The following is a 17,608-nucleotide window of genomic DNA, read 5'->3' as shown; positions in this document are numbered from 1 at the left end:
CATTGCATTTTTACATTCATGAATCAGAAAAAAACGATTTATCGCAACTTCGATTTGAAAAGTTCAATCTATCCATATCAGATAAATATATGATAGTCTCATTTCGTAGTATTTTGATTACTTCGTATCCGGAACCATGAGTTGGGATTCGAAATTTGCAATGTGGAGTTTAAAGCAACCGACCCGAATCATTTTTCTGTGAGCCAATCTAGGTAGATATCAAACAATCAAACCGAAATAAAAGTTCAAATTCGATGGTGTTTGAACATTACTTGCGGGGCTTCTGGCAGCGGATATCGCAAACTAATGTGACTAATAGGCGATTGATTGATCATCAATCATAAAAACTTGCTAATCGAATCGATATTTTATACACTTCTTTCCAGCAAATTTTTATTCTAATCTAAATTTAAGGATTTCGATTCAGCCATCTACGAGAAAATTAAGTGCACATTTCAATTAAATATGTCCGCCAATCGACATACGTACACGTACAGACAATTCACTACTTCAACTGAACGAGCGAACTGATTCGAATGTTATTCAAAAGTCGGCCCTCTTGGTACAAAAAAGAAAAATAACTGAAAAACTATCATTCATTAATAGACTTCCTCAGATTCTGTAAGGTAGTAAGAAATTTGTTTCACTGAATGTAGTCATTTCCGTTCATTTACAACTTTTCTTCAGTACCAAAAGAAATCTTGCTCATAGTTCTAAAATAGCCCCTTTGTCATTCATATGCCGTTTGGAAGGAAACGATGAAAGACGTGGGAAGCAATAAGCACTTACACTAGTTACTATATGATGCCAATATATCCTAGAAAATTTTGATATTTTACCTACTAACGAGACCAGACTTATATCAGCATTTGCTATTGAAACAGTAACTTATTAGGGCTTGATGATCAGGTATTCATTGCATTGCCGCCCACCTCCTGGGGGTATGATCTTCCGGAGTAGATGACCGTTACCCCAGGTCTATGAAATGATCCTAGATTTAAGTAATTAGTGAATTGAAATTAGAAAATGCTCTCGACATCTTAGAGCTTTAGCGGTGCCACAAAAATTGTATTATTAAAAAAAAAGTACACAATTGTGAAAAAAGACATCTAAAAAACGAAAAATTGGCAGCGAAGTCTATTGAAAAATAAAGTTGAATTTCATCAAAACAAATGTAATACCATGACTTTGCTTCGTACTCAAGGATGATTTTTATTATCTGCAAAACGTTAGATTTACTGTGAGGTTAAGAGTGCTTAGAAAAATGTGAACTACTTTTTGTCAAGCCTAGCAATGGTCTAGTGAAGTGCAGGTCAAATTGGACAAATAATTACACAAAGACACAACGTGAAATATTTTGTGTATCTCTTTAGCCTGCCAAACTTTACCAAATTGATATCGAACAGTAGTGGAATAACTGGCAACAGGAAAATCTTTCGAAACATGTTTTATGTGTGACACTCTAGACCCCAGCAGCCTCGCGGGGGTATTATTAAATTAATATCTAATCAAAGCAAGGGTTCATCAATAGCTGCAAGCGAGCTCACGTTACTCTGTCAGACGGCCAGCATCTCGTGGTGATAAAACCAGCACCGACGAAGGAATGGCAAGAAAAAGTACTACAGGAAGACAAACCCGTCCCTGCGGTCGGTGATCGGTTGATGCGTCCGCTCAGCCGAGTGAGGAGAATAGTGAAGTTTTTGAGGGACCGGTGCATCCAAGACTGATTGACTGTGCAAGCGTGGTCGTTGCATATGCGCACCAACTGCAACGGCACAGCTAGGTGGGCCACACATCCCGCTCCGTCTTGCGACGATTAGTGGCCGTGGTCGGGAAGGAAGTGTCGATGGTGGAATGGAGCGAATTGATATACCAAGCACAACAACTAATTTATTTAACCTCGGGGTATGCACATAATGTTTCACTAAATTGTTGCACAGTTTCGCGCATGAAACAGTACACTTACTGAACCGGCTGTGGTTCCACTGTTACCGAGTCCGGTACTAAACATTTAATGTGGAAATAATTGAATATTTTATTTTCAACAATAATTTGCGAAAATGATTTAATGGAAAGAGAACACGTAATATATTTCGAATTAATGAAGGTTTTCCGCTTGTTTGCAGTATACTTTTACAACAGCTGTTGAAGATTGAGTAGAAAAAGAGAGCTGGATAAGACTGACTTTATTGCTATACTTCCAATGAGATTGGTTTTGCAGAAATTCGCTGCTTACATTCTTCGCTGATTTTCATGGGATGGGATGATGGGAAAGCTTTACTTGCTGCGATAAGGAACGTCAAGTATTTGTTTAATTTGGAGTAATTGTGGTTGATTTGTTGTGCTTCTTGTAATATAAATTTCGTTTTTTCTTGAAATGTGTTTCCGCTAAAGTAACTTCAGAAACTCATGATTTGCAAATGTTTTTAAAAAATTGAGTATGTTATGAAATGTCAAATTGAAATGGGTTTATCAAGATGAAATAATCTTATTATTTATTATAATTAGATCAAATACGAAGCGGACAGACAAACAATTGAAAATGCTCAAAATATCTTCAATATAATTCCAAAAAAATATTCCACGCTGTCAGTCAGTGAACTTTCTCTTTGATAACTCGTCTTGCAACTCAACGAACATTTCATTTAACTGTCAATCTTCTTACGGTGCCAGGAGTGAGACAAATTTTCCTTGCTCTTAGCAACACCATAGAGGAAACGGTTGTCACCTTTCCTCTTCTCCTTCTATTGCGAGGGAAGTAAGTACTGTGAAAGTTCGTCCACAATGCAATGGCTCTTATGGCAGTGGCAACAAAGCCAAAAGTGTCATCAACATTCCATTTGAGCACACACAGACACGCTTTATCTTTGAAAACTTTATCGATACTATCGTTACACATACGGTATCACTGACGAAATGTCGCATTCCTTCCCGATGCGCGGAGGAGGTCATAAAATTTATCCTTGATAAATCTGGGATTGCTTTTTCTGTCTACATTTCTTAGTGATAGAAAAAAAAATCGCTCAGAGATCTTACCATCGAAAGGATTAAACGTATCATTCATGAAATGGAAATAAGACAATTTGAAAAGATGTCTGAAAGTTTCTTTCATTGTTGTTGAAAACTTTTCATTTCAGCTTTTATAGTTCGTGTAGCAACCGACGAAAAAATGGTTTTGTACCATTTAGTATCAAATCTAATAATATCGAGCACAAAGTGGAAGTTGATCAAGTGTTCTATATTCTATTTACGTACCTTTTTTATTTTGGACAGTGAATTTGGGGAAATTTGATTATTTCATTTTTCTGCTCGGATGAGCACAATTCGTTGATTTTAGAGAGAAAATGTTAGCCTCTGTAGGTTGCAAAATATTGTATCTTGGGCAGTGGACATCGCGGCAAGTTTCGTGCACTCTTCGGAGCGCTGAACATGATTCACCGTTCAGACTTTATAAAGTCAACTTCACTTCGTCCGCTTGCCATTGAGTAAAGCTGTGTCTCTTGCTGATCGATTTTCTAGATTATAGAGCAGTTTTATAAGGGTTACAATACCAGAGCTGCAAAATCTGTTTTTGTGATAAACCTGTCATCACTAGGACCGTGTTTCGGTTTCAGGTATTATCTTCAAGCAAAATACTGTCTGGGATTGCTTCTTTACATAAATGACAAATGCTCGCATATTTTCCGATGAAATAAATGCATCAACTTTACGAATTTTAAATCTTGGATTAGGTCAAAATGTCACATGGAGGTAGTGTAGGGGTTCAAACCCTCCCCGAAACTCAAGAAATTATTATGACTTGGATAAAAACTCAATTTTAATGGATGTTTTTTTCAATTTCTAAAGGTGTCCGATTTAGCCCCGGTCTCCCCTATATTGTGAAAACCAATCCCGAATTTTTTTCTGGGTACGCGCCTGCCAGAAAGTCATAGTGGTGGTGAGCGCACTTCGTCCGCGTTCTTTGTCTCTTCTTTGCCTTTCTCATATTGAAAGGTTATGCAATCAATGTGAAAACCGACTTTTTAACCGAGGCCCGGAGGGCCGAATGTCATATACCATTCGACTCCGCTCGACGAACTGAGAAAATGTCTCTCTCTCTCTGTGTGTGAGTGTGTGTGTGTGTGTGTGTGTGTGTGTGTGTGTGTGTGTGTGTGTGTGTGTGTGTGTGTGTGTGTGTGTGTGTGTTGTAACAAAAATATGCACTCACTTTTCTCGGAGATGGCTGAACCGATTTTCACAAACTTAGATTCCGGAAATGAAAGGTCTCACGGTCCCATACGGAATTCCTGAATTTGATAAGGATCCAACTTCCGGTTCCGGAGTTATAGCGTAAAGTGTGTTCAATATTGTACACCATCACTTAAACTGGCGGAACAAAAACCATAGAAACAAAAACCAAGAAATTTGTTGCATTCGAAAATGCATATTTTCGAATGCAACAAACATTTTAATCGTAATTTAAAGTGCGTACTAGTTGAGTTTGTATGTCATGTTAGTTGGTGGCCGTACGAACCGACATTGATTATACCGGCTCTCGGGTTCTGGTGCCGGAAGTGCATATAATGTTATGCACAAACAATCTCTTGAATTTTTGAATAGAATACCACAATATTATATGTACATGAGAAAGGCATCATTACACCACTAGGTGGATTAAAACAAGTTTGTTTAAATAGCGATGATTCAGAAATATTTTATGTCGTATGTACGAGAAAATCCAAGTAACAATTCGAATGCCTTATGGTTTTGAATATAATTTATAGGAGTTTTGTAATTGATTTTTCAATTACTACCTGTTTTATGACAACTATATTAAATGTTTCTTTTTAAAAATTTTTAAAGCTTCTATAAAACCCGTTACCTAGACTAACAACTGGACTAAAAATAAAACAAATTGATCTGAAACATTTCCGAACTTACCAACTCAATTAGAGTAACCATTTATGGTAGGAAAGAATGGGGATTTCCGATTTTGATTTAGATTAATAACTCATCCGGTATACGTAATTTTTCAAAATTGAAGAAATAAAGTTTAAACTAGAAGTAAAATGCCACGTTTTAGGATTTTCGGAATTAAATAATACCGGCCCGGGTTGGTGGTTTAATGCATACGGTGCTGGCCTCACAAACCAGTTGTCGTATGTTCAGCTCCGACCTGGAAGGATTCTTAGTGTCAGTAGGATCGTAGTACCAGCCATGCAACGATTCTGTACGCTATGAATAGGCTGCGCAGTCTATTGAAACAGAAAAGCCAAATTTCATAAAAGGAATGTAATGCCAAGACTTTGCTTTGAAATTAAAAAATTCTCATTTATTTCAAACGTTCATTTATGACCACGTAATGGTAAACATGAGATTTTAATTAGAAAAAAGTCGCCCCGCAGTTTCTAAATGACCATGGTTTGCTCCGTAACTCAGCATATTGGCTATAAATTACTAAGCAAAACATATAAGAAAGTTAAGTTCATTTATTATTATTGAGCATGGAAAATGATTTTGGAATTTTAATAACTACCTTGAAGAACATAACAGTACGTAGTGGTTTGACATTCTCCACAAGCGATATTGTACAAAGTATCCGCCTGTGAGTCAGAGAATCAAACATCACGAAAACAATTTTTCCAAAGTGTAACTAATATGTAACATACACTGATTTTAAGGAATGTAGTTTTAAAAACAAAAAAAAACACTTTCAAAAACCACTTGAATATCTTAGAGACCACAAAATACATCTAAACGACTCGAAGGCTAATGTAAAAGGAGAAGAAGCTAACATAATACGTTGACAGATGTTTTGTATAGAACGATGTCGGATAATGACAGATAAGACTTATGGTTCAAGATTCCCTAACATACTTTCCCCTATTTACATTTTTGTGAAATTTCAGCCTTTCTATATGAGAAATACAAAAAGTCTAAGTCAAAGTTATGTACTGACGAGTCGAAGACGAAATGTAATTAAAAGTATAAATAACAGGGTACCATAAAACAACTAACCCTAGATCAAAGGTAGAACAGTTAATTAATCAAATGTAGAACTCATGTAAATTTCGTAACATCATTTTTTCATCTTGATATGTGTTAGAGATATACTCCAAGATAGTCTTGCAAACACTAATTCGTTCTCAAGCTAAATATTTGGGCAGCCTTGTGGAAGAAAAATCCACAGAAGCGACAATTAATGGACACTTACTTTACAATGACAAATATCTCCAGAAGATTGTTTTGTTACACATTTAATCACAAGAAGATTCCGAAAGAGTTGAAAAATTCAAAGCAGTTTTCGAGTAAATTAACTTAAGCGATTCTTAGATCGGTTGGGACATCCATGAAAAAACGAATTGTATTCCACTAATGCAGGTACTTCCGGGACTGGAACCCGGGAATCGATATTATCGTAGTCGATTCGTATGGTCATCAACTAACATGACGTACAAACTTTATTAGTTTTTATTCAAACTCAGAAGATTTTGAACAATTTTGGCATCGTACTTCAAATGACAGTGTAAATTATTGTTAATAGAACCTTAAGAGCTTCCATTCAGTCACGTACCCAGAGGAAGGAGGGGGGGCGAGGAGTCCTGGCCCCTCCCGAAATCAAAAACATATAATTATTTAGAATGTCTCAGGCATGTGTTACAGAAATAACAAGCGAGTAAACGTAATGAAATGTAATACAATATCAGTTCCAGTTGAAAGGTTTAATGTGTATGTTAAAAACAGCTGTAAAAGGCACACCGAGAATTAGGTACATAAGCAATCTTCAGTAACATTATTTTTTGGGCCCCTCCCGAAATTAAATCCTGGGTACGGGTCTGCTTTCATTTGAACCAAAGATTGGGAATGACGGTTCTGCCATCTTTGAGAAAAGTAAATGAGATCCGTTTTTGAGTATATGACTACAATCTCCGGTTCGTTTGGCCATCTACTGACAATGACTATAAATTGAAGTAGTTTTGAGGCCAGGTTAGAATTTTTTCACGGCGATACAAAAAACGCTTTAACCCCTTAACGCTCACGGGGAAATATTTTTCCCTTCTATAGAAATCGTTATCGATTCTTTTATTATTATTGAAATAAAACTTATTTCCAAGGCTTTCTTAACGAATAAAAAATAGAACTATCAATCTTTATTGCACCAAAAAAGTTAGTGAAAAACGACGTATAGAAAATAGAACACATAATAAATGTGTTATGTGCAACGACCACTTGTGCTAAACAAGTACACGAAATCGTTTCGTAGAATACCATAACTAACTATTTCAGTTCGTGCTCGCATCTCACCCAAAACAGTCGAAATTCGTTTGCGATCGAGGCAAAAGAAACAAAGACAATACAGTGCAGTGAACAATAGAGTATACGGAATGATCAAATACGATTTAACAAAGCCTGAAACTTGGCCTGCAAGACCGAATTCAATTTGTATAGATTTTAAGCGTTGCAAAGTTAGACCAGCAGCAAATGAAATTGAAATCTTACTTAAAAAACGAATGCATCTAGGCGCTAATAATGTAAGTGAGATTCAATTCAACAAGGCGTCTAACTGTGTGTACATTATGTTTAAACGTGAAAGCGATGCACTTGCATTCGCTTCGGTTAACAACGATGTGCACAGCGTTGAGTGTGACAACATTAAATACAAAATCCCTGTGCACATGGTGGACAATGCCATACAAGTACGCGTGCATGACCTTCCGCCGCAGGCCACCGATCAGTCCGTTCGGGAGATCATGTCGCAGTACGGTGAAGTTCTCTCCATCGAAAGAGAAGTATGACGGAATTTTTTCCCCGGCATCCGGAATGGCGTGCGAATGGTACGTATGCAACAACGTAAGGCAATTCCATATTACATCATTTGTGGTCAAGGTGGGACACATCCGCGTAAAACGCTGATTACCTATGAAAATCAGCTGGTTACATGTCAGTTTTGTTAACAACCTGCACACTACGGTAAACCTTGCACTGAAACTGCGAATAGAACATCTACAACCAAAGACAAGGTCAACCGTTCAACAACGAAAACTAGTGAGCGTAGTACTCCTATTTTACCATCAAACCAACCAACAACTCCAACCAATGTACAACAAGGCGCTTCTACAGCAACTAGCTACGAGCTCAAGACTGCGAACAACAAGGAAAACGAAAAGAAGACGGAAATCAACAACAAAACCACCGATGCGGCAATGGAGGACGAGACGAGCCACGAACAAAGTGCCCCTCAACCCTCGAAGGAGAGCAATGGAAGCTCTTCTCCTCCTATAAAAAGAGTGACAACGAGATCCACTTCAAAAAATTCTTTATTTGAAAATTCGGCTAATTCGGCCACGTAAAGCTTGTACGCAAATAGGCCTGAATAAAAATATCTTTTAAATAAAAAAAATAACTAACTATTTATTTTACTATTCTGATAATTAAAGAATAAATTAAATTACGGTATAATAAAGCCAACTCTTCGTTTATTTATTTCTGAGGATCATAGGGAAATATATTTCCCATGAAATTATAGCAAACTTATGCATCCTGCTATGTTTTTCTGGTGATATTATCTTACTTTATACCTAAAATAGCTAAAATATTGTGTTGTACTGACATATTTCGTCCTTATGATCGATTTATTAATTTTAGTTGGTTTGACGTAAAGCCGCCATAACTAAGTTCAATTTTTGCAATGACTGAGCGGAAACATATATTGGAGAAGGCAAATGAAAGAAAATTCACAGAAAAAATGATTTATTGGAAAAACATACGCTCAGAGACAGGACTCGAACCTACGTTCTTATGCATTCTGTGCATACGCGCTATCATTTCGCCACTCTGAACCTTGTTTTAGACACTCTTTGATCGTTAAGCGGGTAAGTAACGGTATAATTTTTTCTAGCAATTTTTTATTTCGGACCCGAAAGTCGAATCCGGATGAAACGCAGGAATTCCGAATAAGATATGAACAAGACCTTTTTATGAACCAAAGTTGGTCAAAATCGATTCAGCCATCTTCGAGTCAGTCTAGTGAGATTTTTTAACACATACACACACAGCTTTCTATACGGGAAAGGCAAAACAATATATTTGGAAGTTGTTAAACAAATAGCTTTGATAGTACTGCCGATGAAAAAATTTCGAGAGGTGTTTTACGATTAAACCATTTTTTTCGAAAACTGATGATTAAAGAAATCCAGAAGTACCTTTCCTTAAAATTTCCATGACAGTTCCTGTAACTAAGACCTAAAGAAATTATTTGACTAGCAAAGATATACGTTATAAAATTTAGTTGTATAGAAAATATAGTATAAGATCAGTAATTTAATATTGGACACGGTTCCTGTGTTCAAGTGGTCAATGTAGCCTAGTTCTTCCGGTTCGTGATGTACTTCGCAAGCACTAGACTAGTAAACTTAAACTCAGTTTTGCAATAACTAAGTGGAAACACATATTGAAAAAGTCAAATGAATGAAAAGCTCACAGGAAAGGTGATATGTTGGAAAGAATACGCTCAGAGGTAGGACACATTTTTTTTACGTTTTGGGACACGCCATAGGCCTGACCAAGACTACCTTAGGACGCATCCTTCACGTCATAGAGTTTATCATTAGTTAATGTATTCATGCGTATTAAAAAATGGATTTACTTTTTGAGAGTCATTGAAATATTTCGCAACCACAACCCGTAGATCTTGAAACCGATTAAACCAGAAGAGTTGCTTCTTAAAGAAGGTCGACCCAGATTGTTCCTTTCTAAGAAACACATGGCTCCTTTATTCACTCACTCTACCAGACTGCTTTCTTACTCATATATGAACAACTGCTTCTAAGAACACATAACGTACCCATGCTTTTCGGTTGCTGGAAAAATCGAGAAAGTATGCCATTATAGAGGTAGCATAAAAAAAGAAATGTTCTCTTCAACAGCTGCTTACAGCTGTGCTTTTATCAGTGAAAAATAGCATCAAACTCATATTACGCTTCTTTGTAACCCGTAATCGGTCTAAGTAGCTTCTGTGGTGTTTGCTGATTTTTCTCTGGCCGAGCTTTCCCGACATGCGGTCCATATAGCATGGTACCGGAGGTTTAATTTGTGTGTGGAGAGCTTGTCACGTGATGTGGAGAGTAACAAATGTGGCTGAGTCAGTGTAGTCATCTCATGGGAATGTATGCTAAGAGTATAATTCGAATCAGAATGCAGAGAGATTTTATGCATTTTGCTTTGAAAAATTTTGAAAAAATAACTTAACATTACTTAATGAGTTGTCCGTTACCCAAATATATCCCCTTAGTAAAAACTTATAACGACATTGGTGTTGGTCGTGTTCCAGTTATTTGTGTGTATCTATAAATTTCAACTATTAGAAGTATCGGAAAGCTCATTAGCTCACAATGATTCAGGATGTACTTAAAAACATAGAAATCTTTTAAATCCTTCCTTAAAAGTAGTCCAAAGGAGGTTCAGTCTCTCGAATTCGTTGAATGGATCAAATCTGTTTGTCTCAAAATGGGTAGCGTAGGTCCCCAAAGTTTGGTATAGACGGCGAATTTAAATCCCGAATCGTCTGACGATGTATTGAACGTTCACTAGACCAACGAAGTAATACCGAGGAGCTTTTTTTTTCTAACAAGGAAATAGAATTTGTCCTTTTAGCAGAAGGTCACAGAATAACCAAGCCACCTTAAGTGACACCAATCAAGAAGTGGAAAAGCAAACCTGTATGAAAATGGATCGCTGCACAGGATCCAATTATACAGTATTTGGCTGTCCTATTCATCCTGTTAGAGGATTAAAACGCAATTCTTAACCTTTGGATGAAAAAAAACAATCACAAACTTGACCATTTTCTTCCTGGAAGTGGATACTATCTGTGACCTAAATTGGACGCTGACTTGAAAGGTACGGACAAAAAGACAGTTATTAACAAACAACCTGTTTGAGAAAAAATCAATGACACAGAAAGCCAATCTCTGAATTTTAGAAGTCCTTTTAAAGGATTAGAGAAGCAAACCCCTTATCCCAACCCAATCAGCCTCCAGAAAATCAGCCGTCAGAAACCTCAAATTGCGTAATTGGGTTATTGTTACAAAAATCTTTTTGTTCGTTAGAACTGGAGAGTGCAATTATTCATTCAATTTTCATTTCCAAATTCAGCTGTAAATTTAAACATTCACACTAAGAAATGATCGAGTTATAAAAGGACTGAAAGAATTGAAATTATGTTTCATACATTCAGAATGCCATCAATCTGGCAAAATTTTCAAAGCAATGAATGTAAAAAGCTTTTTGTTTTTGTTTCAGAGTTTAACTATTCTGACAAAAAAAAATCTGTTTGTCCGTGTACTAAGACCAGTGCCTATAATGCAAACGATCCGTGCTATAGCCAAGTGGAGCCAGCACAATTTCGTCCTCGGGCTGCTTGCCTTTCTAGTGGACAGAGTATAGTACTATAGTTTGGTTTGGAAGTGAGCAGCCATAGAGTAAACACTTCAAAGTGAAACAAAAAGATGCACTGCTTGTTCTTTTCATGCTTGATCAAAAGTTTTCCAGCATGTTTGGCTCCATTAAAAAACTGTTCAACCCCATCGGCGTAAAAGCAAATATTTTCCAATGAAACCTTTTTGTGCTGACACAGATGTTGTAAACTGTGAAAAAAAAAACAGAGTGAAACGCATTGCAAAAATGAAGCCACTTACCACGTTTCAGCAAAACGTAATCTTTCTTTGTGGTGAGCCGGTGTTACTCGAGGCGGTAACGAGTAAATTAGTTGGCATCCTGATTCCTTTTTTTCGTGAAAAATCGTAGTTTTGACACCAAAAATTTAAAAAACTTAACAAAAAAGTTGGAGTTTAGAGAAACATCTACTATAACTGTGTTGCTTTGATTTGTTGACTTCTGATCAGTTTGCGCTGAGATACAGTGGACACTGCAAAACATGATTTCTTATGCCGTTTTCACTTGATGCCAAACTTAACCCAGTTTCCACTCCAACTGCTGTCAAACCGTTTGTTTGAAGCCAGTTTCGAACTTAGTTTTGACGTTGTGGAACTGAAAATCGAATCAGTTTCGAACCTGGTTTTTATATCAGGTTTGCTCAAGCCCCCGTTGCTAAGTGCGAAAAAAAGTTAAAAGTGTTTGTTTGATGAAACTACCCTGGGTTAGTTTCAGTTTTCTCAAGCGACATAAGAAGCCAATGTGGCAAAACATCACATTGATACGAAGCGTTCTCAACAATACTTCGCACCGACTTATTTCTCAATATTTTTCCATGAACCAATCACGAAAAGTTGTTCGAACGATGCTTTGTATTATGCAAAACATTTGAGTTTATTTTGTTGAACGATAGTTCTAAAAAGAATTTGCGAAAATAGGGTATTTTTTTGCAACAGTTAGAGCTGAACGATATTTGCTAAATGAATATGAAATCAATGTTTCACAAGATTGACTTAAATATGTCTCAAGCATATCCAGGCTTTCACGAAAGCGCATATAATTTCATTTTTCAGCATATGAAAATATCACAGAATACATAAAACATGTGCAAAATCAGCGATAAAAATGTGTCATTTTAACTTTGAAAATGTGAGTTTACACGATTTTTACTGAGTGTGTATGGCTGGTAGTCACAAGCTGTGTTTAATAACGTGTAATCGAAAAAAAAATTAGTAACCTATCAAAGTCAATTTCCAAAATGATAAAATGAATCAAATTTGTTTAAACTTCTAATAAAATTCACACACGATTTTTGTAATAAATTTGATGGTACCTTTCTTTAATTGAAGCAATTGAGATTTTACAATTTTTGACTACTACTAACAAGATTTTCAGAACAGCAACCCAAAACAAGTGAAATGGAACAGATTTTGAAGAATTTGTATCATTTAGGGGTTATCCTAAGTTTGTGCTTTGGACACATAACCGTTTTTACTTTTCTTTACGTTTCGTCTTAGACTCGTCAGTACAGAGCAGCTCAAATTGAACTGCTTAGTGAAAACTTAAACAGTTCAATTTGAACCGCTAAGCAGACGTAAAGTTAATGCTATTTGCAAAACACTTTTTCAATTGGCACCGAAGTGTTTAGTGAATTTTTATGTTTTTTACATGATCTTATTATTATCTTATTATATGAAAGTTTGACATGTTTAGCCCTCGTCACGTTATAACACCGGAACCGGAAGTTTGATTATGTTAAAATTCAAAATTGATTTCTGGAACAATTAATCCTTCCATTTTATTCTAAATTGTGTGTGTGTGTGTGTGTGTGTGTGTGTGTGTGTGTGTGTGTGTGTGTGTGTGTGTGTGTGTGTGTGTGTGTGTGTGTGTGTGTGTGTGTGTGTGTGTGTGTGTGTGTGTGTGTGTGTGTGTTTAAGTGTGTAAGTGTGTGTAAGTGTGTGTGTTAGTGTTTGTGTGTGTGTAAGTGTGTGTGTGTGTAAGTGTGTGTGTGTGTGTCAAATAATCTCAGTAGGTTTCATTTCCCAAAAATTTTCTGTTCGAGAATCATATCAGATATATTGAATACCTAGGAACACTGCTGTTTTAATAGGACTTTCAACCTTTCAAAAAGTGTTTTGAAAACTCACGGATTTGTCACCTACTGAAGAGGATAATTTCAACATATCTAACATAATTTCTTCGTCACCGTCTTCAAATTTAAATAACCCATTATTCTGGAACGGGATAAGTCTCGACCATTGGCAATTTCCGTATATGTGTGCGGCGTGACAAAGCTGATATATTGATAATAGTAAAACTACGTTGTCATAAGGAAGTCGATTCTGTTACAGCTAAACTGAATCTAATCTAACCGACAAAATTTTCATGCCTGTACTCAGCAAATGTACTCTTTCGCATGATACAGTCACATGCAGCATCATGGGAACCTCATTTTTCCATAACAACATCCAATTAAATTATTCATTGAGACATGCTGAATCGCAAACATGACGTTTCTCGCGTAAACACAGATACTACATGTCATGTAATCGAAACCAAATCCCACACAAGAAGTGACATTCTCCTATTAAACAACGCTCCAAAAACCAACGCAAATAATTATAATTTCCCAAGTGATGGACGTAAAAATTGAAGTACTCTCAACGGTAGTTAATTTCCCATCTTTAGACCCATGCCAACTCACCAACAGTTGGGTTAGACAATTAGTAACGGTGGCAGTCTTTATTTGTACTGTACACCTTCTGGTCTCAGAGGACAACTCTACAACGACACCTGAGAGGCCAACTGGGGCGCACGACACGTTAATTAAAAATCAGTAACTCAATCCGGTATTGAATCGTTAATCAATCCTGTGGTTCATAGCATTGACTACAGTTATAAATTCGTATCGTTGCACTGTCGTTTTCCGGTACACCGTTTTGTGTTCAATGTGTTTTGCAGAAGCGATATAACACACCACCCGGTTCATTTTCACATCATATCTGTTTTGCAGCACAGCAGCCTACGGTAGGAAGGAAATCATATCAATCAAAGGCAGCATTAATACACGCTGCTATTGGAATGCTACGAAGTCAAGTACTTTTTTCCACTTTGCTACACATTAGAATTAACAAATTAATTGGAATTGAAGTAAGAGAAAAAAGTCTATTGGAATGTTCACGATTTTTCTGTTGTAAACTGATTTTTCGAGGAGCAGGATAGTTTAGTTAGATAGATAGATAATGGATACCTCTCTGTTCCTGGTATATTAGATGGAGCTTGATTAAATAAATTCAAACGATTTTTGCGAGCATTCAAACATGGCATTTATGCTGGTCAAGGACTTTTTCCTGTGATTTCTTTGCAGTTTGTGCTAACTACCAATATCCGAATATTTGTTAAGCATACGATTCATTCAACGATTTTGTTTTAGGCTTTGTTAAGACGTAAAGCCGCCTTGAGCTAGTTTTAATATGATCAGTATCTAACGGGGAAACAGATTTGAAAACCGACATGTGAACACAATGATGTAATGAAAACCGCGAAAATGTTACCGCAGAGACGGGACTCGAACCCGTAGCTAACTCCTAACCGGGGAAATTGTTTTACCAATTAAACTACCCTGCATATGAAAACACATGAAGAGAAAGTCCAATTGATTGGACGAAACTAAGCATGCTTCGCTCTACTTAGCCACTACGGTATTCACTTACAGTCCCGTATCGACGGAAACAAATTCAACAGAAACACATACAATGATCACGAGTCTATCTCTACCCATCTGCCGGTTAGGAGTTAGCTACGGGTTCGAGTCCCGTCTCTGCGGTAACATTTTCGCGGTTTTCATTACATCATTGTGTTCACATGTCGGTTTTCCAATCTGTTTCCCCGTTAGATACTGATCATATTATACGATTCATTACAAAATTCATTTGACATTCCCATAAAGTAAACTTAAATGTTATTTAATAAATAATATTTCTAGGATTGCTTGACTATAGAAGAACTGGTCGAAATTTAACGATCAGATAGAACCTCTGCCAACACGAAAAAGTACCGTCCATGTGAACTTCAAATGGGCTCGTTTTCGAACTTCAGTACACTGAATCGAAACCTAACTTAACCCATTATAATCCGGGGGTTTTAAAATTTGAATCAAATGAACTGATATCATCAGTTCCATCATATTATGTGTTGAAGATTATGGGAAACGCAAAACCACTGTTAGAAATCTTTTCTAAACGAAATTATTCCACCGTATGCTATATCATACACACAAATGTTAGCATCAAATTTTATACTATTTTACACATTATTTCGGATTTTTTCATAGAGAGAGAGCCTCTGTTAATGTTTGTTCACAAGATATAAGTATTAGTGCATAATTTGATCAAAAAATAGAAATCAATATATAACATACTTTTGCAATGCCATTTCTAGTCGTTAGTAGGTCAAAGTTCAAGGATCAAAATACAATTGAATTTTGAAAAACAAACAGCAGATCTAACACTCAAAGAAGTAGCGTAGTGTGAGTCAAAGACGAAACGTAAAAATAATGAAAACGGTTATGTGCCCTAGCACAAAATTTGGCTAACCCCTAAATGACCATACCTGCATCGGCCAGAAATAGTCGAAAACACGTTTTCGTTCGGCACGTCAGAAAAGACATTGCACTTCGTTGCAAAACAAAAAGTGTTCTGTAAGTAGCAGAAACTTTACGTCTGCTTAGCGGTTCAAATTGAACTGCCGAGTTTAGCACTATGCAGTTCAATTTGAACTGCTCTGCACTGATGAGTCAAAGACGAAACGTAAAAATAATGAGCGTAGTGTAGTTTATCTGTTTTTGTATTGGTGAAGCTATTGGGTTGTGCAGTTCCACAGTAAACATTTTTTGAAAAATAGAAATTTAAGGAAGAAATTTATCACTATCCGGAGCAGGTACATTTACTACAACTGAATATAACCAATAGTGTTACTTACATTCATCCAAACAACAGAAACCAGTGCATGTAGAGGACAGTGTTTTTGAAGTGTGGGTGCATGATCTTACGATTGTTCGATATTTGATCATTGAGATATTAAATCAAGACGTATGCTTGATACAGTAAAGGACACCCCAGCATTATATGTTAGTTGCTTGGTAAGCTACCCAAGTAGCAAATGTAGCTTATTGAAATTTCAAGATGTTGTTTTAGAATTGTTTTTTATGTTAGATATGTTCAGAAAGATTTTTTAATATATTAAAATTCGTTGTGCAAGTTAACCGAACGGAATTCAACACAACCTAAATGCATGTACAATTCGGAATCTGCCTTGCAAGCGGTTTTGAACGCAGTCGATAATAACCCGATCAGCAACACCGGACGACTACAACATCAGCGACACCCGGTCACGAGTAGCTTGGTCAGCAGTTAGATTCTAGAAGTTAGGTTCAATTATGCGAAATAAAACGAACGACAGTCATTAAGTTCTGAGGTCTTGTCGAAGTAACACGAGTTTGTGTTTTTTTAAAAAGTTCGAAATCAACCAATCAAATTTAACTTGCAACTTATCACTGTTAAGTTTTCCAATACTACCGAAAAAATCGCTGTAGGACAACTTTAAGTACATCTAACTTGTTCATATTTCACTAGCAGTTTTAGAAGTTCTGCAAAAATTTCCAATATGTTATGTAAAACGTGAGTACCTATAACAATTGTGCAACTTATCAAAAATTTTCCAACGGCTGTCACAATTGTATCGGACAGAATACGTCGAAATTGCTATAAATCTTTTGTGGAAGAAAAATTAGCGAAATGATGCTCTCCGCAAGGCAAAAAATGATAAGCCGAATTGAGAACCTTGCTGTAAAAAATATTTTTTGCTGAGTCCGCTTAATTTTGGCTGCCTCATGATTTTTTGTGTCAGTGTGTGCAGTTTTCTTCAGTTTAATGAACATAAAACTTGCAGACATGAGAATATTATCATAAAATTTGCAGAAATACAGCATTACATACGCAATGAAAACAAAAATCAATCAGATAATTTGTATTCGGTTTTCATCTCCTGAAAAAAAAAATGAGCAGACCTGACATCACCTCTTAAAGATATTGAACGAAAAGTTAAGTTAATCATAATTACTCTCATAGTTATATGTTATATTACCGCTTGAGGAAGATGTTTTTGCAACTACAGCACATGGGCTTACCGAAATAAT

The sequence above is a fragment of the Malaya genurostris genome, chromosome 2, assembly GCF_030247185.1.
Source record: "Malaya genurostris strain Urasoe2022 chromosome 2, Malgen_1.1, whole genome shotgun sequence".
Taxonomy (NCBI): Eukaryota; Metazoa; Arthropoda; class Insecta; order Diptera; family Culicidae; genus Malaya; species Malaya genurostris.
This window is presented reverse-complemented; position numbering follows the sequence as displayed.